Source organism: Bubalus kerabau, chromosome 11 (assembly GCF_029407905.1).
Source record: "Bubalus kerabau isolate K-KA32 ecotype Philippines breed swamp buffalo chromosome 11, PCC_UOA_SB_1v2, whole genome shotgun sequence".
Classification (NCBI taxonomy): domain Eukaryota; kingdom Metazoa; phylum Chordata; class Mammalia; order Artiodactyla; family Bovidae; genus Bubalus; species Bubalus kerabau.
In genome coordinates, this window is record NC_073634.1 from 13457189 (window position 1) to 13482405 (window position 25217).

The 25217-nt window shown below is 42.4% G+C and overlaps 1 long non-coding RNA gene across 1 annotated transcript; it reads right to left on the reverse strand.

Annotated features, from left to right (window-relative positions):
• Positions 1-1541: 1541 nt before the first annotated feature.
• LOC129622846 (uncharacterized) lies at positions 1542-25188 on the reverse strand. The gene is made up of 4 exons (XR_008700149.1): positions 25132-25188; positions 15080-15129; positions 14255-14602; positions 1542-1780 (listed from the first exon to the last, which is right to left on the reverse strand). It is a non-coding gene; the product is annotated as an uncharacterized LOC129622846 (long non-coding RNA).
• Positions 25189-25217: the final 29 nt, after the last annotated feature.

A 25217-nucleotide genomic window follows, 5' to 3' on the forward strand; every position in this document is an offset into this window, starting at 1 on the left:
ACTTTATTGGGAAGTGTCCCCAGTCAGAGAGCTTCAGGGTAAGGGAACCCAGGAGAACTGCTTTACCACGAGGCTCACAGTCTTGGGTTTTATGGTGATGGGTTGTCTCTGGCCAATCATTCTGACTCAGGGTCATTCCTGGTAGCACACAAATCGCTCAGCCAAGAGGGATCCAGTGAGAAGATTCTGGGAAACTGGTAGGACATATGGACTAGTGTCTCTCCTTTTGACCTTTCCCGAATTTTTCTGGTTGGTGGTAGCTTGTTAGTTCTAGGTTCCTTACCAGGACCTCCTGTTGTAAGATAACTCATGCAAGTGGTTAATGTTGTGTCCAGTCCGGGCAGACAGCTTTTGTCAGTGGCTCCCCTAATAGCACTAGTATCTGTAAGGAATTCTATCAAGTAGCCTGCTACATCAGTGACCACCTGAGGCAAGGCATTAGGTATGTAGATGGTATCTCTAGGCAGAGTCACTTTTGGCCTTGGGCCCCATCAGTCTTCTGATTGCAAAACCCTCAATGGCCACGGCCCGTGGCTCTCTGGTGTCTGGGGCATTCCCTCTTCCAATGCCCTATAGGGCATGTTTATTGCCATCTTCCCTCCGGTGCCCCTTCTGTCCACACAGGGTACACTGGTCCTATCCAGGTACCCATGGGACTAATGGTCTGCAAGGATCAAACCGGTCCAGAAAAACCAGTTTCCCCTTCGTTGGCCTTTGAGTGATCAAAACCACTGCCATCATCTGGGCCTTTTGCGTATTTCTCTGGGTGTGTTCAGTCTTTTCAGCCATATCCCTATTATTGAAAAACAACTAGGCCAATTGGAAGAAATCGTTCATCAGGAGCCTAAGGATCAGCAGTTGTTTTCTGAATTTTGTGCCTAATGTCTGGGGCACAGTGGGCTATGAAATTCATAGCCAAAAGATTTGTACCTCAGGGAGGAGGGAGCTTTGTTGGTATGGGATCCTGACCCTGTAGGCTGGGTCAGTTAATATGTCCTCTGTGTCCTTCCTAAAGTTATACCTCTGAGCTACCCATGCCTTAAATTCCTTTTGGGTTCCATTGCCAAGATACAAAATTTGAACATCTCACTCCATTTAAATATCCTAACTCATATTGTGGCCAAATCAGATTACATAAGCTAGTAAGTTTTTTCTGTTTTAATTCCTGTTGTCTTAATTTTTCCCAATCCCATCCCAGAGTATATGGCCCAGAAGGGACAGGATTGATACAGCCTGACCTGTTTCAGGCCTGAACCTGAGGTGATTTGCTAACTCCTGTGCTATCTATAGGTTTCGTTCTGCTGTCAAAATTCACCATTTCCTTCCCTGGCAGTCTAGTAGTCAGGACTCCACACTTGCAGTGTAGGGGGTGCAGCTTCAGTCCCTGGTTGGGGAACTAAGATCCTGCAAGCTGTGTGGTGTGGCAAAAAAAATCCACCAGGCACTTATGATTTTAGATGTTATCCCTTCCAAGGTAGTCTCCCAACCAGACGTTAGTGCCCAAAAAGTTGTTGCAAAGGAATGGTACAGAAGGTATCACCCGGTGTGGATGATCAGCAGGAGTTGACCTAGCTGCAAGTTGGAAATAAAAGGTCAGCACTTGTCAACAGAGGGCTTCCCAGATGGCACTAGTGGTAAAGAACCCACCTGCCAAAACAGGAGACATAAGAGATGCGGGTTCGATCCCTAGGTCCGGAAGACTGCCTGGAGGTGGGCATGGCAACCCACTCTAGTATTCTTGCCTGGAGAATCCCACGGGCACAGGAGCTTGGGCTACAGTCTGTGGCATCACAAAGAGTTGGACATAATTGAAGCAACTTAGCACACATGCACTTGTCAACAGAAAATACATCTTGGTAGCCACACCAGTTTTCTGGGGTTAAGAAAAGAAAGAAATGGAATAGGAATGAACACAGAAGAAAAAGTTCAGAGTCAGAAGAACAGTATAAATTATCAAAACCTCCAGCAATATTTCTGTCCTAGACCTGCTGTTGGATGTGCATAAGCATAGCCATTCCACACCATCTTTCTATAATAAACCATGTTAATTGCCATCATTCCTCTAGTCTGGACCTAGGTTCTGCATTAGAGCCCCAAAGCATTCTGGGCTGACCAGTCTGATAAAAATGGGTACACATCAGCAGAGCGTCCTCCCTGGTACACCTGGCTCATGGTGTCCCACAAGCCCATCTAGGACCAACCCCTAATTCTCAGTATTTTCTTACCTTATCACTGTTCCTTCATGGCTCACCAGCTGAAAACCTGCAAGCTAGATTGGGACTTGAACCCATGGTCTTTTTTCTTTTGTTTACTTATTTATTTTTATTTTTGACTCTGCTGGGTCTTCATTGCTGTGTGTGGGCTTTCTCTAGTTTTAGCAAGTAGAGGCTACTCTTCATCGCAGTGTGTGGGCTTCTCATTATGGGGGCTTCTCGTTTCAGAGCACGGACTCTAGGGTGCACAGGCTTCAGCTGTTGCAGTTCAAGGGCTCTAGAACACAGGCCCAGTAGTTGTGGGGTGCTGGCTTAACTGCCTTGCAGCATGTGGAGTCTTTTTGGACCAGAGATTGAACCCATGGCCCCTGCATTGGCAGGCAGGTTCTCAACCATTGGACCACCAGAAAAGTCCCCCATGGTCCTTTAATTGAGATCACACACCTAGTCTCAGGATCTAATGAAGTTCAGGTTCTTGATGTTTTGTCACAGGACAAATTCAGTGAGACACAAACTGATATGTAAGAAGTGGACTTATTTAGAAAGAAACAGACTCCACAGAAAAGGTGTGGGCCATCTCAGAAGGCAAAATACAGCATGATTGGTTTTTATGGGCTGGGTAATTTCATAGGCTAATAAGTGAGAGGATTATTCCAACTATTTCAGGGAAGAGGGGATTTCTAGGAATTGGGGCCACTTTTGGGCCTCTTACAGTTGGTCTCAGAACTGTCATGGCACCTGCGGATGTGTCACTTGACATCCTAATGGATTACAATGACTGTATAATGAGGATCAAGGTCCATTGGAAGTCAAATCTTCTGCCATCTTGGACCAGTTTTTCTCATGCCTATGGCTATGTCAGGGCTTCCCTGGTGGCTCAATGGTAAAGAATCCACCTGCCAATCCAGGAGACGTGGATTCGATCCTTGGGTCGGGAAGATACCCTGGAGAAGGAAATGGCAACCCACTCTGATATTCTTGCCTGGGAAATCCCATGGACAGAGGAGCCTGATAGCCTACAGTCCACGGGGTTACAAAAGTGTCAGACAAGACTTAGCGACTAAATAACAACAGCAACATGGCTATGTCATTCTTTTAAAGGTTGTGCCCTGCCCCCTTCCCTCCTGTTTCAATATGATGTGGGCTTTTTAAACCAAGACCATTCATATCTCCTGACTCATTTTATTTATGCAAGCACAAAGCACCTTTATAAACAAACATCTATTAATAATCCTTCTAATAATAACTAAGCTTTACTGAATACTTGCAATGTGTTAGGCACTGTTTTATGACCTTTGCATATATTATCCTATTTAATTTTCACAATAACCCTATGAAGTAAGTGCCATTATTACCTCCATCTTACAGATAGGGAAAATGAGGCATAGGAAGTTAAAGAACATGTCCAAGGTCAGGGAGCTAGTAAGGGGAGGGCAGAAATTGAAGCCAGCCAGACTGGCTCCAGAGCCCATGCTCTGTTGTTAGCTATAATTTATTGAGCACATCTTTGGTGTCAGACACTGGGTTCAGTCTCTTGGACTGCAATGAGATCCAACCAGTCCATCCTAAAGGAAATCAGTCCTGAATATTCATTGGAAGGACTGATGCTAAAGCTGAAACTCCAATACTTTGGCCACCTGATGCAAAGAACTGACTCACTGGAAAAGACCCTGATGCTGGGAAAGATTGATGGCAGGAGGAAAAGGAGACAATAGAGGATGAGATGGTTGGGTGGCATTACTGACTCAGTGGACATGAGTTTGAGTAAGTTCTGGGAGTTGGTGATGGACAGGGAAGCCTGGCATGCTGCAGTCCATGGGGTAGCAAAGAGTTGGACACAACTGAGCAACTAAACAGAACTGAACTGGGTTCAGAACCATCTTCTTTGATCCCAACAATTCTGTGCAGTACATATTATGCTGAAAGATGAAAGAACTGAGACTTGGCTCTTGCCTGAAGTCACTCACCAGCAAGATAAGCTAGATGGGCCTGACATGGAAGCCTTGCCTCTAGCCCTCCATTTCATGTGGCTTGAATATTTAATGAACAGATAAGGAGGAATCCAGACTACATCCAGGCAAAGTAACTTAGAACCATAAAGGGGTGAGAGAGAACAGTTGGGCAGAGAAGGCCATTGTGGTTGAAACCACAGAGTTGGTAGCTAAACTCTAACAGTGTTCCATGTCTAGAAGGAACCCACAGAGATTATGAACACCAACCCATTCCACCACCCATCAAACCTCCAGCGTAACTGATTTACCTGAAGAAATCAAGGACTCATTATCATCCCAGAGCAATTTCTAAGTAAGGATTATGCCAGGCGTCCCTCGTGATCTGGGACGCTAATGGCACCAGGACGGCCACTACAGTTGTGACACATTGAAATATTTCTGTATCAATCAGTGAAACCTAGTCTCCTAAGCCCTCTGATTGTCTATCACACCCTAGCTTCTCTCCCTAGGGAAATTTATATTGACACCCAGGCCATGATCCTGCTTTCACAGTAGGCCAGCTTAGAACATGTCTATTAGTGGAGGTGATGGAATTCCAGTTGAACTATTCCAAATCCTGAATGCTGCACTCAATATGCCAGCAAATTTGGAAAACTCAGCAGTGGCCACAGGACTGGAAAAGGTCAGTTTTCATTCCAATCCCAAAGAAAGTCAATGCCAAAGAATGCTCAAACTACCACACAATTGCACTCATCTCACACACTGGTAAAGTAATGCTCAAAATTCTCCGAGCCAGGCTTCAGCAATATGTGAACCGTGAACTTCCTGATGTTCAAGCTGGTTTTAGAAAAGGCAGAGGAACCAGAGATCAAATTGCCAACATCCTCTGGATCATGGAAAAAGCAAGACAGTTCCAGAAAAACATCTATTTCTGCTTTATTGACTATGCCAAAGCCTTTGACTGTGTGGATCACAATAAACTGTGGAAAATTCTGAAAGAGATGGGAATACCAGACCACCTGATCTGCCTCTTGAGAAATTTGTATGCAGGTCAGGAAGCAACAGTTAGAACTGGACATGGAACAACAGACTGGTTCCAAATAGGAAAAGGAGTACGTCAAGGCTGTATATTGTCACCCTGTTTATTTAACTTCTATGCAGAGTACATCATGAGAAACGCTGGACTGGAAGAAACACAAACTGGAATCAACATTGCCGGGAGAAATATGAATAAACTCAGATATGCAGATGATACCACCCTTGTGGCAGAAAGTGAAGAGGAACTCAAAAGCCTCTTGATGAAAGTGAAAGTGGAGAGTGAAAAAGTTGGCTTAAAGCTCAACATTCAGAAAACAAAGATCATGGCATCCGGTCCCACCACTTCATGGCAAATAGATGGGGAAACAGTGGAAACAGGGTCAGACTTTATTTTTCTGGGCTCCAAAATCACTACAGATGGTGACTGCAGCCATGAAATTAAAAAACGCTTACTCCTTGGAAGGAAAGTTATGACCAACCTAGATAGCATATTCAAAAGCAGAGACATTACTTTGCCAACAAAGGTTCGTCTAGTCAAGGCTATGGTTTTTCCAGTGGTCATGTATGGATGTGAGAGTTGGACTGTGAAGAAGGCTGAGCGCCGAAGAATTGATGCTTTTGAACTGTGGTGTTGGAGAAGACTCTTTAGAGTCCCTTGGACTGCCAGGAGATCCAACCAGTCCATTCTGAAGGAGATCAGCCCTGGGATTTCTTTGGAAGGAATGATGCTAAAGCTGAAATTCCAGTACTTTGGCCACCTCATGGGAAGAGTTGACTCATTGGAAAAGACTCTGATGCTGGGAGGGATTGGGGGCAGGAGGAGAAGGGGACGACAGAGGATGAGATGGCTGGATGGCATCACTGACTCGGTGGACATGAGTCTCAATGAACTCTGGGAGTTGGTGAGGGACAGGGAGGCCTGGCGTGCTGTGATTCATGGGGTCATGAAGAGTCGGACACGACTGAGCAACTAATCTGATCTGATCTGAATTTCAAAAGGAAGCAAGGGAACCTTATTTGACAGGATAGGACAGTGGGCAGGGAGTCAGAATGTGGAGAAAAGGGAATTAAATTTGTAGACAATTAACCATGTGCGAGGAACTGTGCTAGAAACTTCCCTTATATCTACTCATATAATCCTAATATTTCTGTGATGTCAGTATATTATTATACCTATTATAAAAGAAGCAACAAAGTTAGTTTGTCCACAACCACAAGCTAGTAATGGCAGTGCCAGGATTAAACATAGGTCTGTCTCCATCCAAAATTCCTGTTCTTTCACAAAATGTGCCAATCACAGCTGTGTGAGGTCAGTTTGAAGAGAGGTCATTTGTCAGAATGCAGTGGTTGTGTGAGAAGAAGCACACTGAATGAAACCACCCACCTGGTCAGGCACCATAATGACCATTTGTGTCAATTATTTTACTACAGGGGGTCCTGGTAAGGAACACGGAACTAACAAGTCACCACCAACTGGAAAAACTCAGGAAAGGTCAAAAGGAGACACCACCTCCCACCTACCAGAATTCTCAGTGGCATCCATCTTGGCTGAGCAATGCGTGCACCACCTGGAAGGACCCCTGAGTCAGAATGATTGGCCAAAACAACCTGGAAACTAATTCCATTACCATAAAACTTCAGACTGCAAGATACGTGGCAGAACAGTTCTCCCGGGTTCTGCTAGCCTACTGCTCTAAAGAACCCTGCCCAATAAAGTCTCTTGCTTTGTCAGCACATGTGTCTCCTCTGACAATTCTTTCCCAAGTGTTAGACAAGAGCCCAATCTTGGGCCCTGGAAGGGGTCCCCTTTTCTGCAACAGTTGGAAGGGAGCAAGTGAAACAAGGACGGCTGACGAGCTTATGGAACATTTAAGGACATGATCCTCCACAAAGGTTGTATTAGTACTTTATTAGCCTGCCTACCTGCCCTCCTGACTTATTCCTTTTCTTCTCATCTTTTTCCTCCTTTTTCTTCTTTTTGGCCTGCCAAAAAGAACTCTTACTAAATGTTTACCATTTACAAAAGTTTTGTATGATTTTTTAAAGGAGAGAGATGATTTTTAATCACTTTAACCAAAGTGGTTAAAAATTCATGTTTCTGACAGCAGTACTAAAAATTGTTATGGAAAATATTGTTTTCCATTTTTTCCCAGACTTCAGTACTCATTGCCAATTCATCATGTTCTTGTTTATAATCTCCTTATAATTAATTACAAATAAAATGTATTTTATCATGAAAAAAATTCTACATACTTTCTACTTGTCCTCATTTTGTTACATTCAAGATTAAAGGTGGTGGTAATAATGAGGGAGATGATTAGCTGCAGACAGCAACATAACAAGGAGCACTTACTATGTGCCAGGCACTGTTCTAAATGCTCTATGCTTCATAACTCATTTAATCCCACCATAATCCCATAAAGCAGTGTACTGATATTATCCTCATTTTGCAGAAGATGAAACTGAGGTGCAGAGTGGTTAATAACTTCCTGAAGATCACACAGCTAGTAAATGGCAAATCTAATTTTCAAATCCATTTTCTTTCTTAAGAAACTAGAAAAATAGCTTTTGAATTTTAGGAGAAAAAAAAAAGATGTCGGCAACACAATCTTTAGTTTCTGAGACTAATAATAATAGCAACATATACTAGCACTGTTCTGAGCATTTTACATCTAGTGTCCAGCCCTCTTATTAGTCCTATTATTGTCCCTATTTTACAGATGAGAAAACTGAGGTACAAAGAGATTAAATAACTTGCCCTAGGTGCACAGCTAGTAAGTGGTAGAGTTAAAATAGCAAACGAAAAGGGCAAAATATATGAGAAAAGGCATTAAAGACTTTATAGAGTCATTGGGGTCTCTGTGACTGAGGACAATATGACCCAAATTCTTGCCACCATTTCTCACTCAGGAGTACACTTTCATTGGGCTTATGTGAGACTGTGTACATGAAATTTTTGAAATTGTAAGGCACTAGAGAATTTAAAGAATCTTTCATGTGATTAAAAAGACTGATGCAAAAGAGTGCACTTTCAGAGAAGGCTGCTCTTCACCGCAGGACATGCCTGGGTGACAAAGATTTTCATCAGTACATTTGGTTTCTGCCTGACTCTCTTCTCCCTCACTGATGGCATTTACACAGCCTCTCACCTAATCCCCACAATGGAACGAGAAGATGAAAATGCACTCAAAAGATTTCCCCAAGGTCACCACATTTATAAACTTTCCCTTTGGTTCTCTTCCTGGAACTTTCAAGATTAGTTGTAAGTTGGGATTTCTCTCACCACCTGTGGCCTGAGTCCTAAGATAACCAGTAGCGACAGCTTAGCTAGTTCACTGTCTTGTCTTTTTTCATCCACTTGTGACAGGGGCTAAAACACAGGCTGCCAAGAGCACAGACATGCTGGGAGGAGTGGGAACTTGGCTGTGACCAAAGAGGGAAGCCACACCGGCTTGAGCAAGGTTGTGTTCAGGCAAAGCTGGAGTTTACCAAATGATGAGACAGGGCACTTACACAGAATGAAAATGCAAGGTTGCAAATCCTGCCCGAGGGAGCTGGAAAGGGGAACTGTGTGATGAATAGGGGCGGGCAGGGGAGGTGTGGGAGAGGTTCAGAAAAGGCAATATTGGCTGCGGTATAATTTGCTGCTTAGCTTCTGCTTTCAGCATCTGCTGTGACCAGATGGTATGCAGTGATCTCTCTGGCTAACTGAGCCAAGGAAGGAGGAAAACCTCACCAGTATTTGTAAACTATAGACTGTGTCTGAGGGGAGCAAATTACTCTGTAGCAATTAGCAATTTCTATTTCAATATTTTACTCCTTCTCTCTCTTAGAAGTCTTATCACTTTTTTAAACTTTTTTACATTTATATTTTATAATTTTTGAAATTGAAGTGTTATTGCCTTACAATTTTACATCAGTTTCAGGTCGATATTTTTATACATAAATGATCGCCACCATACATCTAGTTACCAAACAAAGTTATTAAAGTACTGTTGACTATATTCCTTATGTCCTACGTTACATCTCTATGACCTAAAATTATTTTGACTGGAAGTTGGTACCTGTTAATCTTCCTCATCTATTTCACTCCTCTCCCCCTACCCCCACCCCCAGCCCTGGCAACCACCAAGTTGCTGTGTATGTGAGTCTGTTTCTCTTTCGTTATGTCTGTTCATTCCGAAATCTTATGTTTGGTCCCTAAGTGATCTATATTGATGTCCTGGTCAAAGTTTGACCTGGGATGTTTCCCAAATTCTTAAGGTTCCCCCACCTCCCCTCTGCTCTCAAATCTAGCTATCTGGAAAGGTTTTCTAATAAATGGCTGGTTTTTCATAGCCTCAGTGATTCTCCAACTTAGAGAACAATTCCAGTAAAGGGAGAAAAACTTTCATGAATTTCCTTCTCCTCATGTTGTCTGGAAACATTTTTAACAACAATTACATTAGTTAAATAATACAAATTATTATGAAAGTATACATTTCTAAATGTACTTATGTTTATAGCTTTTAAACAGTTATCAAATCACACAGTTATAAATTAAACACCAACAAAGCTAATAAAGGAAAGTTAATCAAATCAAAATAACATCTGTCGACTAAAAAAAAGGTGCAAAATGTGAGAGCTGCAAGTTACATTTTATCTGGGCAAATGAGGACTGCAGCCCAGGAGACAGCACCTCAGATAGCTCTGAGAAACTGCTCCAAAGAGGCAGCCAGGGAAGGTCAACATCAATATAGGTGGTGAAGGGGGAGTGCAATCAAGCATATATCTTACAAAAGGTTTTTTTGCTAGTCACGAGGAACAGATGTCACTATGAAGGGATTTACTGCTTTTCTAGATATGAAGAAATGCAAGGATTGTGAAATCATGATCATGAAACTGATCATGAAATCAGTTCCTGAAAATATCTAACTATCTAAAGACCTGTTCCACCAGTTTTCCTGGCACACAAAGTGCCTCATTCTCCACCCTGAACCCCCTTCAGGGCATGCCAAAGGTCAACAGCTGCAGCAGCATAGGATTCAATCCCCTAAGGCAGGTGGCAAATGTCCTTGACAAGTGCTAATTTGTAGTTGACACATCATTACTTCACGTGACAGGTAATATTTGGGTGAAATAAAGTCACCTGCAACAAGAATGCAGTAGTGACAGGTACATAACAAACACTTTTGCACTGGGCATCCAGAACCACTATTTGCAGAGCTATCCTTATTCTCCCACAATTATCCTTTTTCTTGATTTCTTCATTCCATGGATTGTCATGTGGCTGTCAGTTGGTACCAAGGCATTGTTTTCACATGGCTTGCTTCTGTTAATGTTTCATTAGGTCATAACAACTTGGTACTTTGGTACCAACAAGAGCAAGTACAAACCAAAGTATGGATGAGAGGATCAAGCAGAAGATCTAAAACTTTCTTGTCCAACATGGCAGCCATTAGCCACATGTGGCTACTGAGCACTTGAAATGTAGCTAGTCCGAACTGAGCTATGTGTAGATGTAAATACATCCATATCATATTTGCAAAAAGAAAGTAAAATATCTTATTAAAATGATTAAACTGACTCCATGTTAAAAACAATTATTGTGGATACATTCAGTTCAGTTCAGTTCAGTTCAGTCATGTCCGACTCTTTGCGACCCCATGAATTGCAGCATGCCAGGCCTCCCTGTCCATCACCAACTCCCAGAGTTCACTCAAACTCATGTGCATCGAGTCAGTGATGCCATCCAGCCATCTCATCCTCTGTCGTCCCCTTCTCCTCCTGCCCTCAATCCCTCCCAGCATCAGGGCCTTTTCCAATGAGTCAACTCTTCACATGAGGTAGCCTCAGTATTGGAGTTTCAGCTTTAGCATCAGTCCTTCCAAAGAATACCCAGGACTGATCTCCTTTAGAATGGACTGGTTGGATCTCCTTGCAGTCCAAGGGACTCTCAAGAGTCTTCTCCAACACCACAGTTCAAAAGCATCAATTCTTCGGCGCTCAGCTTTCTTCACAGTCCAACTCTCACATCCATATGTGACCACTGGAAAAACCATAACCTTGACTAGACGGACCTTTGTTGGCAAAGTAATGCCTCTGCTTTTGAATATGCTATCTAGGTTGGTCATAACTTACCTTCCAAGGAGTAAGTGTCTTTTAATTTCATGGCTGCAATCACCATTTACAGTGATTTTGGAGCCCAAAAAAATAAAGTCTGACACTGTTTCCACTGTTTCCCCATTTATTTCCCATGAAGTGATGGGATCGGATGCCATGATCTTCATTTTCTGAATGTTGAGCTTTAAGCCAACTTTTTCACTCTCCACTTTCACCTTCATCAAGAGGCTTTTGAGTTCCTCTTCACTTTCTGCCATAAGGGTGGTGTCATCTGCATATCTGAGGTTATTGATATTTCTTCCGGCAACCTTGATTCCGGTTTGTGTTTCTTCTAGTCCAGCGTTTTTCATGATGTACTCTGCATATAAGTTAAATAAACAGGGTGACAATATACAGCCTTGATGTACTCCTTTTCCTATTTGGAACCAGTCTGTTGTTCCATGTCCAGTTCTAACTGTTGCTTCCTGACCTGCATACAGATTTCTCAAGAGGCAGGTCAGGTGGTCTGGTATTCCCATCTCTTTCACAATTTTCCACAGTTTATTGTGATCCACACAGTCAAAGGCTTTGGCATAGTCAATAAAGCAGAAGTAGATGTTTTTCTGGAACTCTCTTGATTTTTCCATGATCCAGAGGATGGCAGCAATTTGATCTCTGGTTCTTCTGCCTTTTCTAAAACCAGCTTGAACATCTGGAAATTCACGGTTCATGTATTGCTGAAGCCTGGCTTGGAGAATTTTGAGCATTACTTTACTAGCGTGTGAGATGAGTGCAATTGTGCAGTAGTTTGAGCATTCTTTGGCCCTGCCTTTCTTTGGGATTAGAATTAAAACTGACCTTTTCCAGTCCTGTGGCTACTGCTGAGTTTTCCAAATTTGCTGGCATATTGAGTGCAGCAGTTTCACAGCATCATCTTTCAGGATTTGAAACAGCTGAACTGGAATTCCATCACCACCACTAGCTTTGTTCGTAGTTATGCTTTCTAAGGCCCACTTGACTTCACCTTCCAGGATGTCTGGCTCTAGGTGAGTGATCACACCATGGTGATTATCTGGGTCATGAAGATCTTTTTTGTACAGTTCTTCTGTGTATTCTTGCCACCTCTTCTTAATATCTTCTGCTTCTGTTAGGTCCATACCATTTCTGTCCTTTATCGAGCCCATCTTTGCATGAAATACTCCCTTGGTATCTCTAATGTTCTTGAAGAGATCTCTAGTCTTTACCATTCTGTTGTTTTCCTCTATTTCTTTGCATTGATCAATGAGGAAGGCTTTCTTATCTCTCCTTGCTATTCTTTGGAATTGCATTTAGATGCTTATATCTTTCCTTTTCTCCTTTGCTTTTCGCTTCTCTTCTTTTCACAGCTATTTGTAAGGCATCCCCAGACAGCCATTTTGCTTTTTTGCATTTCTTTTCCATGGGGATGGTCTTGATCCCTGTCTCCTGTACACTGTCATGAACCTCTGTCCATAGTTCATCAGCCACTCTGTCTATTGGATTTAGTTCCTTAAATCTATTTCTCACTTCCACTGTATAATCATAAGGGATTTGATTTAGGTCATACCTGAATGGTCTAGTGGTTTTCCCTACTTTCTTCAATTTCAGTCTGAATTTGCCAATAAGGAGTTCATGATCTAAGCCACAGTCAGCTCCCAGTCTTGTTTTTGCTTCTCCATCTTTGGCTGCAAAGAATATAATCAATCTGATTTCGGTGTTGACCATCTGGTGATGTCCATGTGTAGATTCTTCTCTTGTGTTGTTGGAAGAGGGTGTTGGCTATGACCAATGCGTTCTCTTGGCAAAACTCTATTAGCCTTTGCCCTGCTTCATTCCATATTCCAAGGCCAAATTTGCCTGTTACTCCAGGTGTTTCTTGACTTCCTACTTTTGCATTCCAGTCCCCTATAATGAAAAGGACATCTTTTGTGGGTGTTAGTTCTAAAAGGTCTTGGAGGTCTTCACAGAACCGTTCAACTTCAGCTTCTTCAGCGTTACTGGTTGGGGCATAGACTTGGATTACCGTGATATTGAATGGTTTGCCTTGGAAATGAACAGAGATCATTCTGTCGTTTTTGAGATTGCCTCCAAGTACTGCACTTCGGACTCTTTTGTTGACCATGATTGCTACTCCATTTCTTCTAAGGTATTCCTGCCCACAGTAGTAGATATAATGGTCATCTGAGTTAAATTCACCCATTCAAGTCCATTTTAGTTCGCTGATTCCTAAAATGTCGATGTTCCCTCTTGCCATCTCATTTGACCACTTCCAATTTGCCTTGATTCACAAAGAGTCAGACACGACTGAGAGTCTTCACTTTCACTTTTCACTTTCCTGCATTGGAGAAGGAAATGGCAACCCACTCCAGTGTTCTTGCCTGGAGAATCCCAGGGACAGGGAAGCCTCGTGGGCTGCCGTCTATGGGGTCGCACAGAGTCGGACACGACTGAAGCGACTTAGCAGCAGCAGCAGCAGCATGGACCTAACATTCCAGGTTCCAATGCAATATTGCTCTTTACAGCATCAGACCTTGCTTCTATCACCAGTCACATCCACAGATGGGTATTGTTTTTGCTTTGGCTCCATCCCTTCATTCTTTCTGGAGTTATTTCTCCACTGATCTCCAGTAGCATATTGGGCACCTAACGGCCTGGGGAGTTTCTCTTTCAGTATCCTATCATCTTGCCTTTTCATACTGTTCATGGGGTTCTCAAGGCAAGAATACTGAATTGGTTTGCCATTCCCTTCTCCAGTGGACCACATTCTGTCAGACCTCTCCACCATGACCTGCCCGTCTTGGGTTGCCCCACGGGCATGGCTTAGTTTCATTGAGTTAGACAAGGCTGTGGTCCATGTGATCAGATTGGCTAGTTTCTGTGATTATGGTTTCAGTGTGTCTGCCCTCTGATGCCCTCTCGCAACACCTACCATCTTACTTGGGTTTCTCTTACCTTGGACATGGAGTATCTCTTCACGGCTGCTCCAGCAAAGTGCAGCTGCTGCTCCTTACCTTGGACGAGGGGTATCTCCTCACTGGCTGCCCCTCCTGACCGTGAACGTGGAATAGCTCCTCTCGGCCCTCCTGCACCCGCGCAGCCACCACTCCTTGGACGTGGGGTAGCTCCTCTTGGCCACCGCCCCTGACCTCGGGCGTAGGGTAGCTCCTCTCAGTCACTCTGTGCCCTCGCAGCCTGGCCCTCTCGGCCACCGCCCTGACCTTGGGCGAGGGGTAGCTCCTCTCGGCCACGCTTCTGTGTGGTCCGTCGCAGCCGGCACGCTTCTAATGGATACACATTAGGCTAAATAAAATATATTATCGAGACTAATTTCACTCAAATTTTTAAAATTTTATTTTTGCCTTATATATATATACATATAATTATATATATATATTTTTCTACTAGAAAATTTAAAATTACATATGTGGCTCAAACTCTATATTCTAGAATGCACCTTTCTAGAATAATTGTGTGTGTGTTGAAAGACAGAATGTGTACAACAAACTGAAAATATCATATCAAAAAATTCTCCCAGAAAACACATGGATAATGAAGAAGTTTCCAGTTTAAACCACTGCTCTACCATTTAATCCTTGCATTCTTTCTCAGCAGCCAAGGTTACAGAACCAGCATGGGAGTTTCCCATGGCTCTCACTCTAGTAGCTTACTGGTAATAATATCTCTGTTGTTTTCCTACATGGTTTCTTATAAAAAAAAAATATTTGGGGGAAGGATCCAGGCAATTCCATCCCTTCCAGAAAATATGTACCCCCTTACCTGGTTATTTCACTACCATTTGATCAAAGATTGTTCTCCACTGAGGAAACCTGAGGTAGATAAAGAACAACAGAAAAAAGCGAGACTGTATTCTTTGGGCAAGCAGATGCAACTACTTCCCAAGGTACACAAGAACTGCTGCAATTCAGGGGCTGTATCAGTTTTAAAAATTGGTCTAATATAATATTTATGTACAACAGAAACTAATATGACATTGTAAAATAACTATGCTCCAATAAAAATTAACTTTAAAAAAGTAAAATAATATTTAGCTGGGAATTCCCTGGTGGTCCAATGGTTAGGACTAAGCACTTTCACTGCTGAGAGCCCAGGTTGGATCCCTGGTCGGGGACCTAAGATCCCACAAGCTGTGCAGTGCTGCCAATAAGCAAATAAGCAAATAAAATAATACCCAAATATTCAGTTACATTATTTAGCAAATATTTGCTAAATACCTGATACACATCTCCACAGTAGGCGTGATTAAAATACAAAGATAAAGAAGCCAGGGATTTGCTTTCAGGAAGCTGGTCATCCAATAGAGGTAATAAAACACGTCAAAATTTCTTCCTTCTTAAGTAGCAAATATTGATTGAGTAAATCTATGTTCTAGAATTGTCTAGGGGCTTCTCAGGTGGTGCTAGTGGTAAAGAATTTGCCTGCCAATGCAGGAGACATAAGAGATACAGGTTCGATCCCTGGGTTTGGAAGATCCCCTAGAGGAGGGCAGGGCAACCCACCCCAGTACTCTTGCCTGGGGAATCCCATGGACAGAGGAGCCTGGTGGGCTATAGTCCATGGGGTCACAAAGAGTCAGACACGACTGAAGCAACCTAGCACATAGCATAGAACTGTCTAAGAGAATTCTATGCCTTAACTTATTTAATCATCACAACCCTATGAGATTGCCCCATTTTACAAATAAGAAAACTGAGGCCAAAAGTGATGAAAATACTCAAGGTTATATGGTTATTAAGCAGTATTCAGGGTTCAAATACAGTCATCTCCAAAATACAAGTTTTTTAGTCACTATTCTTTCATCTCTTTTCAGAAGAAAAAAAAAAGAAACTAATATTAGTATTGTCTTCTTAGAGAAAAATCAGAATGATACAGAAAAATAGAAAAGATACTCTCAAAGTCCTACCATCTAACACAACAGGTGTTAAATATGAAAATACTACTCTTTAAAAAACGTTTATTTATTTATTTGGCTGCACCAGTCTTAGTTGGAGCGCCCTTCGATCTTTGTTGCTGCGGTTAGGATCTTTAGCGGCAGTGTGTGGGATCTAGATCCCTGATTGAAGCCTGGCTCTGTGCATTGGCAGTTCAGAGTCTCACCCACTGGACCACCAGGGGAATGTCCACAAACACTACTTTTTCACTTGAACTATAATAATATATTATAAGAAGGATATAGATAAAGGGCTACAAGAGTTCAGAGGAAGTAAAGAGGATTTCCGCTAGATCTTGAAGGACAAAGTTAAGATATGGATATTGGAGCATTCCAGGCAAAAAGAACTTCAAGAACAGGAGCGTGGCCTGAAGGAGGTCCAAGGGTTATTGGGGAAACAGCAAGAAGTAGTTTGGCTGGAAAACCACCTTGAGTAATGAAGCTAGAAAACTAAAGGCCAAAAAATAAAAAGACTAGAATTCCATTACCGATCATCTTATCAGTACTGGTAATACTGTACTAATTACCATTTATCCCTGTGTCAATTTCCTTTATTAGCCTGAGAATTCCAGTCTATATCCCTCTTCATTCATTGAGCATTTATTGTGTGCCAAGTACTATGCAGAGCACTGGGGATGACAAGAAAACAAGGTATATCTTTGCCTCCAGAGGAAATTCACAGTGTAGCAGTAAAGAAAATAGCTCTATTGTGAACATAAATAGTGTGGTTTCTGTCAGTTGCTACCAAGTCTGGCTAAAGTAGACTATTACCAACGTATCTGGCCATGGTCTCCTCTTCTCTGTACCCTACTTGTACCTTGTAGAAGCCTGGTCATAGGGAAAGACAATCAGGTGCTTGGAAAATAGAATCACTGATCAAATCAGGAGTCTAGCAGAATGGGCCAGATAGAAGTAAATGGCAAGTAAGAGAATGACTGAAAAATGCCTATGAGATTTGAAAACTGACACTGGAGAGCATGGTGAGAAAAATTTCTGTGAGAGGGCCGGCACTCTGCAGAATGTGGACTGGTTGGAGTTGAGGAACAAAGGAATTGGTAATGTTGTGGATGAAGACTGTAATTGGACCAGGACCCTTTTTCAGATGGTGTTTTTGGGGGCCTAACTTAAGGGGCTTAACTTTCAGCACCAGACACATCCAAAACTGAACATCATTTCTGCTTTGGCGGAGCTGCTTCATTCTTTCTGGAGCTCTTAGTAATTATCCTCCACTCTTCCTCACTAGCAAACTGGACACCTTCTGACCTGAGGGGGCTCATTGTCCAGTGTCATATCTTATTGCTTTTTTATACTGTTCATGGGTTTTTCCTGGCAAGAATACTGGAGTGGATTCCCATTTCCCTCTCCAGTGGACCACGTTTAGTCAGAACTCTCCACTATGACCCATCCATCTGGGTGGCCTTGCATGGCATGGTTCACAGCTTCATTGAGATATGCATGCCCTTTTGCCATGACAAGACTGTGATCCATGAAGGGAAAGTAAATTCTGATGCTATAAAGAACTACCCTGCATAGGAACCTGGAATGTTAGGCCTATGCATCAAGATAAATTTGATGGAGTCAAGCAGGAGATGGCAAGATTGAACATCAGCATCTTAGAATCAGTGAACATTTTTAGTCCATTTTAGGACGGGAATGGGAGAATTTAATTCAGATGAGAATTATATCAACTACAGTGGACAAGAATCCTTCAGAATAAATGCAGTAGCCCTCATAGTCAACAAAAGAGTCTGAAATGCAGTACTTGGGTGCAATTTCAAAAACAACAGAATGATCTGGGTTCATTTAATCCAAGACTATGCCCCAACCACTGATGCCAAAGAAGCTGAAGTTGACCAGTTCTGTGAAGACCTATAAGACTTGCTTGCTGCTGCTGCTAAATCGCTTCAGTCATGTCCAACTCTGTGTGACCCCATAGACGGCAGCCCACCGGGCTCCCCCATCCCTGGGATTCTCCAGGCAAGAACACTGGAGTGGGTTGCCATTTCCTTCTCCAATGCATGAAAGTGAAAAGTGAAAGTGAAGTAGCTCAGTTGTGTTCAATTCTTAGCGACCCCATTGACTGTAGCCCTCCAGGCTCCTCTGTCTGTGGGATTTTCCAGGCAATAGTACTGGAGTAGGCTGCCATTGCCCTCTTCCACAAGACCTGCTTGAACTAACATCAAAAAAAGATGTCCTTTTCATCACAGGGGATTGGAATGCAAAAGTAAGAAGTCAAGAGATACCTGGAGTAACAGGCAAGATTGGCCTTGAAGTATAAAATGAAGCAGGGCAAAGACTAACAGAATTTTGTCAAGAGATCACACTGGTCATAACAAACACCCAAGAGATGATTTTACACATAGACATCACCAGATGGTCAATATTGAAATTAGATTGACTATATTCTCTGCAGCCAAAGACGGAAAGCTCTACACAGTCAGCAAAAACAAGACCTGGAGCTGACTGTGACTCAGATCATGTACTTTTTGCATAATCCAAGCTTAAATTTAAGAAAATGGAGGAAACCACTAGGCCATTCAGGTATGACCTAAATAAAATTCTTTATGATTATACAGTAGAAGTGATGAATACATTCAAGGAATTAGATCTGGTAGACAGAGTGCCTGAAGAACTATGGATGGAGGTTTGTAAACTGCACAAGAAGGGGTGCCCAAAGATATTCTTTATCCCAAGATAAAGAAATGCAAGAAGGCAAAGTGGTTGTCTGAGGAGGTTTTACAAATAGCTGAGAAGAGAAGCGAAAGTCAGAAGAGAAAAGGAAAGATAAACCCAACCGAATGCAGAATTCCTGAGAACAGGAAGGAGAGATAAGAAGGCCTTCCTCAATGAACAATGCAAAGAAATAGAGAAAAACAATAGAATGGCAAAGACTAGAGATCTCCTCAAGAAAATTGGAGATATCAAGGGAACATATCCTGCAAGGATGGGAATGATAAAGGACAGAAACAGTAAGGCCCTAACAAAAGCAGAAGACATTAAAAAGACATGACAAGAATACACAAACTATACAAAAAAAGGTCTTAATGACCCTTAAAGCCTGACATCCTGGAGTATGAAGTCAAGTGGGCCCTAAAAAGCATTCAGTTCAGTTCAGTCACTCAGCTGTGTCCGACTCTTTTCAACCCCATGGACTGCAGCAGGCCAGGCTTCCTTGTCCGTCACCAACTCCCTGAGCTTGCTAAACTCATGTCCATCAAGTCGGTGAATGTCCATCAAGTTGGTAAATGTACATCAAGTCAGTGATGCCATCCAACCATCGTCCCCTTCCCCTTCTGCCTTCAATCTTTCCCAGCGTCAGGGTCTTTTCTAATGAATCAGTTCTTTGCATCAGGTGGCCAAAATATTGGAGTTTCAGCTTCAGCATCAGTCCTTCCGATGAATATTCAGGATTGATTTCCTTTAGGATTGACTGGTTTGATCTCCTTGCAGTCCAAGGGACTCTCAAGAGTCTTCTCCAGCACCACAGTTCAAAGGCATCAATTTTTGGCGCTCAGCTTTCTGTATAGTCCAACTCTTGCATCAATACATGACTACTGGAAAACCATAGCTTTGACTATAGAGACCTATGTTGGCAAAATAATGTCTCTGCTTTTTAATATGCTGTCTAGGTTGGTCATAGCTTTTCTTCCAAATGGCAAGCGTCTTTTAATTTCATGGCTGCAGTCACAATCTGCAGTGATTTTGGAGCCCCCCAAAATAAAGTCTGTCACTGTTTCCATTGTTTCCCCATCTATTTGCCATGAAGTGATGGGATCAGATGCCATGATCTTAGTTTTTTGAAAGCTGGGTTTTAAGTCAGCTTTTTCACTCTCCTCTTTCACCTTCATCAAGAGCCTCTTTAGCCTCTACTTCACTTTCTGCCATAAGGGTGGTGTCATCTGCGTATCTGAGGTTATTGGATCAGATCAGATCAGATCAGATCAGTCGCTCAGTCATGTCCGACTCTTTGCGACCGCATGAATTGCAGCACTCCAGGCCTCCCTGTCCAACACCAACTCCTGGAGTTCATTGAGACTCAAGTCCATCGAGTCAGTGATGCCGTCCAGCCATCTCATCCTCTGGCGTCCCCTTCTCCTCCTGCCCTCAATCCCTCCCAGCATCAGAGTCTTTTCCAATGAGTCAACTCTTCCCATGAGGTGGCCAAATTATTGGAGTTTCAGCTTCAGCATCATTCCTTCCAAAGAAATCCCAGGACTGATCTCCTTCAGAATGGATTGGTTGGATCTCCTTGCAGTCCAAGGGACTCTCAAGAGTCTTCTCCAACACCACAGTTCAAAAGCATCAATTCTTCGGCGCTCAGCCTTCTTCACAGTCCAACTCTCACATCCATACATGACCACTGGAAAAACCATAGCCTTGACTAGACGGACCTTTGTTGGCAAAGTAATGTCTCTGCTTTTGAATATGCTATCTAGGTTTGTCATAACTTGCCTTCCAAGGAGTAAGTGTCTTTTAATTTCATGGCTGCAGTCACCATCTGTAGTGATTTTGGAGCCCAGAAAAATAAAGTCTGACACTGTTTCCACTGTTTCCCCATTTATTTCCCATGAAGTGATGGGACCGGATGCCATGATCTTCATTTTCTGAATGTTGAGCTTTAAGCCAACTTTTTCACTCTCCTCTTTCACTTTCATCAAGAGGCTTTTGAGTTCCTCTTCACTTTCTGCCATAAGGGTGGTATCATCTGCATATCTGAGGTTATTGATATTTCTCCTGGCAATCTTGATTCCGGCTTGTGTTTCTTCCAGTCCAGCGTTTCTCATGATGTACTCTGCATAGAAGTTAAATAAGCAGGGTGACAATATACAGCCTTGACGTACTCCTTTTCCTATTTGGAACCAGTCTGTTGTTCCATGTCCAGTTCTAACTGTTGCTTCCTGACCTGCATACAAATTTCTCAAGAGGCAGGTCAGGTGGTCTGGTATTTCCATCTCGATGGGCTCAATAAAGGACAGAAAGGGTATGGACCTAACAGAAGCAGAAGATATTAAGAAGAGATGGCAAGAATACACAGAAGAACTGTACAAAAAAGATTTTCACGGCCCAGATAATCACGATGGTGTGATCACTGACCTAGAGCCAGATATCCTGGAATGTGAAGTCAAGTAGGCCTTAGAAAGCATCACTACGAACAAAGCTAGTGGAGGTGATGGAATTCCAGTTGAGCTATTCCAAATCCTGAAAGATGATGCTGTGAAACTGCTGCACTCAATATGCCAGCAAATTTGAAAACTCAGCAGTGGCCACAGGACTGGAAAAGGTCAGTTTTCATTCCAATCCCAAAGAAAGGCAATGCCAAAGAGTGTTCAAACTACTGCACAATTGCACTCATCTCACACACTAGTAAAGTAATGCTCAAAATTCTCCAAGCCATGCTTCAGCAGAACTGTGAACTTCCTGATGTTCAAGCTGGTTTTAGAAAAGGTTATTGGATATTTCTCCCATAATCTTGATTCCAGCTTGTTCTTCTTCCAGCCCAGCGTTTCTCATGATGTACTCTGCATAGAAGTTAAATAAGCAGGGTGACAATATACAGCCTTGTCGTACTCCTTTCCCAATCTGGAAACAGTCACTTGTGTCACGTCTAGTTCTAACTGTTGGTTTTTGACCTACATGCAGATTTCTCAGGAGGCAGGTAAAGTGGTCTGGTATTCCCATCTCCTGAAGAATTTTCTACAGTTTGTTGTGATCTACACAGTCAAAGGCTTTGGTGTAGTCAATAAAGCAGTAGATATTTTTCTGGAACTCTCTTGTTTTTTGATGATCCAATGGATATTGGCAATTTGATCTCTGGTTCCTCTGCCTTTTCTAAATCCAGATTGAACATCTGGAAGTTCATGGTTCACGTATTGTTGAAGCCTGGCTTGGAGAATCTTGAGCATTACTTTGTGCAAAGGACAAAGTTACTTTCCTTTGAGCATTACTAATACATTACTAATTAGGAAGCATTACTATGAACAAAGCTAGTGGAAGTGATGGAATTCCAGCTGAGCTATTTTTGATGGAGGTGATGGATTCCAGCTGAGTTATTTCAAATCCTAAAAGATGATGCTGTTAAAGTGCTGCACTCAACATGTCAGCAAATTTGGAACACTCAGCAGTGGCCAAAGGACAGGAAAAGGTTAGTTTTCATTCTAATCCCAAAGAAGATAGATGCCAAAGAATGCTCAAACTACCATAAAATTGCACTCATTTTATATGCTGAGCAAGGTTAAGCTCAAATCCTTCAAGTCAGGCTTCAGTAGTATGTGAACTGACAGCTTCCAGATGTTCAAGCTGGGTTTAGAAAAGGCAGAGGAATCAAACTGTCAATATTTGTTGTATCATGAAGAAAGCAAGGGAATTCCAGAAAAACATCTACTTCTGCTTCATTGAATCTGTAAAACCTTTGACCGTGTGGATCACAACAAATTGTAGAAAATTCTTCAAGAGATGGGAGTAACAGATCACCTTACTTGTCTCATGAGAAACCTGTATGTGGGTCAAGAAGCAAGAGTGAGAAACAGATGTGGAACAAGTGACTGTTTCCAAATTGGGAAAGAAATATGACAAGGCTGTATATTATTACCCTGCTTATTTAACTTCTATGCAGAGTACATCATGTGAAATGCCGGGCTGGATAAATCACAAGCTGGATAAATCAGATAAATCACAAAACTGCCAGCAGAAATATCAACAACCTCAGATATGCAGATGACACCACTCTAATGGCAGAAAGCAAAGAGGAACTAAAGAGCATCTTGATGATGGTGAAAGAGGAAAGTGAAAAAAAGCTGGCTGGAAACATTAAAAAAAAAAACTAAGATCATGGCATCCAGTCCCATCACTTCACAGCAAATAGAAGGGGGAAAAGTGGAAGCAGTGATAGATTTTATTTTACTTTTGTTGGCCTTCAAAATCACTGCAGATGGTGACTACAGCCATGAAATTAAAAGATGCTTGTTCTTTGGAAGGAAAGGTATGACAAACCTAGACACCATATTAAAAAGCACAGACATCATTTTGCCAATAAAGATCAGTACAGCCAAAGCATGGTTTTTCCAGCAGTCATGTACAGAGGTGAGAGCTGGACTATAAAGAAGGCTGAGTGCTGAAGAATTGATGGGTTGGAACCGTGGTGCTGGAGAAAAGTCTCAAGAATCTCTTGGACTGCAAGGAGGTCAAACCAGTCAATCTGAAAGGAAATCAACCCTGCTTATTCACTGGCAGGAGTGATGTTGAAGCTGAAGCTTTAACTGACTCATTGGTAAAGCCCCTGATGCTGGGAAAGATTGAAGGCAAAAGGAGATGAGGGTGGCAAAGGATGAGACAGTTAGACAGCATCACTGACTCAATGGATAGGAATTTGAGCAAACTCCTGGAGGTAGTAGAGGGCAGGGAGGCTGGTGTGCCGCAGTCTATGGGGGTCTCAAAGAATTAGACAGGACTCAGCAACTGAACAAAACAAATTTGAAGATAAAAATACACTTTTTTCAAAGATCAATAAACACATGAAGATTCTCAACATCCGGCAACCAAAAGCAAGAGAAAGTACTTCACACACACTAGGCTGGCAATAATCAAAAAGATATATAATAGCAAATGTTACCAACGCGATGTGGAAATATTAGAATCTTTGGATATTTGCCAGTGGGAATGTAAAACGGGGCAGCTAATGTGGAAAACAGTCTGGCAGTTACCCCAAAGGTTAAACATACAGTTATCTGTATCTGTATCTGTATGACACAGCCACTCCTAGGCATATACCCAAGAGAAAAGAACACATTCATCCACACAAAAACTGTAGCAAGAGTATTCATTATAGCCAAACAGTGGAAACAACCCAAATGTGCATCAATAGATGAATGGATTAAAAATATATAGTATATTCATGCAATGGAATAGTGTTCATTTATAAAAAGAATAAAGTACTGACACATACTACAATGTGGGTGAAACTTTAAAACATTATGGTAATTGAATGAAGGCAGTCACAAAACACCACTTATATGAAATATTCAGATTAGGCAAAGTCATATAAAAAGAAGGTAGATCAGTTGTGCCAGGACTTAGGAAGAGGGAGGCACAGGGAGCAACTGCTAATGGGTACCTGTTTTGGGGGTAGGTATTGGGGAAAAAAAAAACCTGGAACCAGATAGGGGTTGAAGGACTCTGAATACTCTGTGATAAAAAACACAAAAGCGTACTTTTTAGAAGGGTGAATTTGGGGCTTCCCTGGTGGCTCAGTGGTAAAGACTCCACCTGCCAATGCAGGAGACAAAGGTTCCATCTCTGACCCTGACCCAGGAAGATTCCCATATGCTGAGAAGCAACCAAGCCTGTGTGCCACATCTATTACGCTGTGTTCTAGAGCCCAGGAACCACAACCACTGATCCCAGGTGCTGCAACTACTTGGAGCTGGTATGCCCCAGAGGCTATGCTCCCTCCACAACAAGAAAAGCCACCGCAGTGAGAAGCCTGTGAACCACAACTGAGAGCAGGCCCTGCTTTTCTCAACTAGAGAAAACTGGTGCTCAGCAACGAAGATGCAACACAGCCAAAAAATAATAAAATAAATTATTCAAAAATAAATGAAGAGTAAATTTTAAATCTCAACTTAAAAATCAAATTAAATTTTAAAACATTTTTTTTAGGGAATTAAGACTCAAGGCTTTCTATGCCATGGGCCCAGGTTCCATCCCCGGTCAAAGAACTAAGATTCCACAAACTTCACACCACAGTGGAAAAAAACAAACAAACTAAGGTTTCTGCGCTCGCAAAGGACCCTTGCCACCTAGGGAGGCAGGAGGCACACAGCAGCGACAATCATAACCAAGCGCAAGGTCAGCCATTCTTCCAGGCCAAGGACCGTGAACCCACCAAGACTTCCGGAGCGGAAACCCGACCTTAGAGGCCCCTGATTGGCTGAGGTGAAGGAGCGGGCGGTGCAAAAAGGGGTTTGTAGA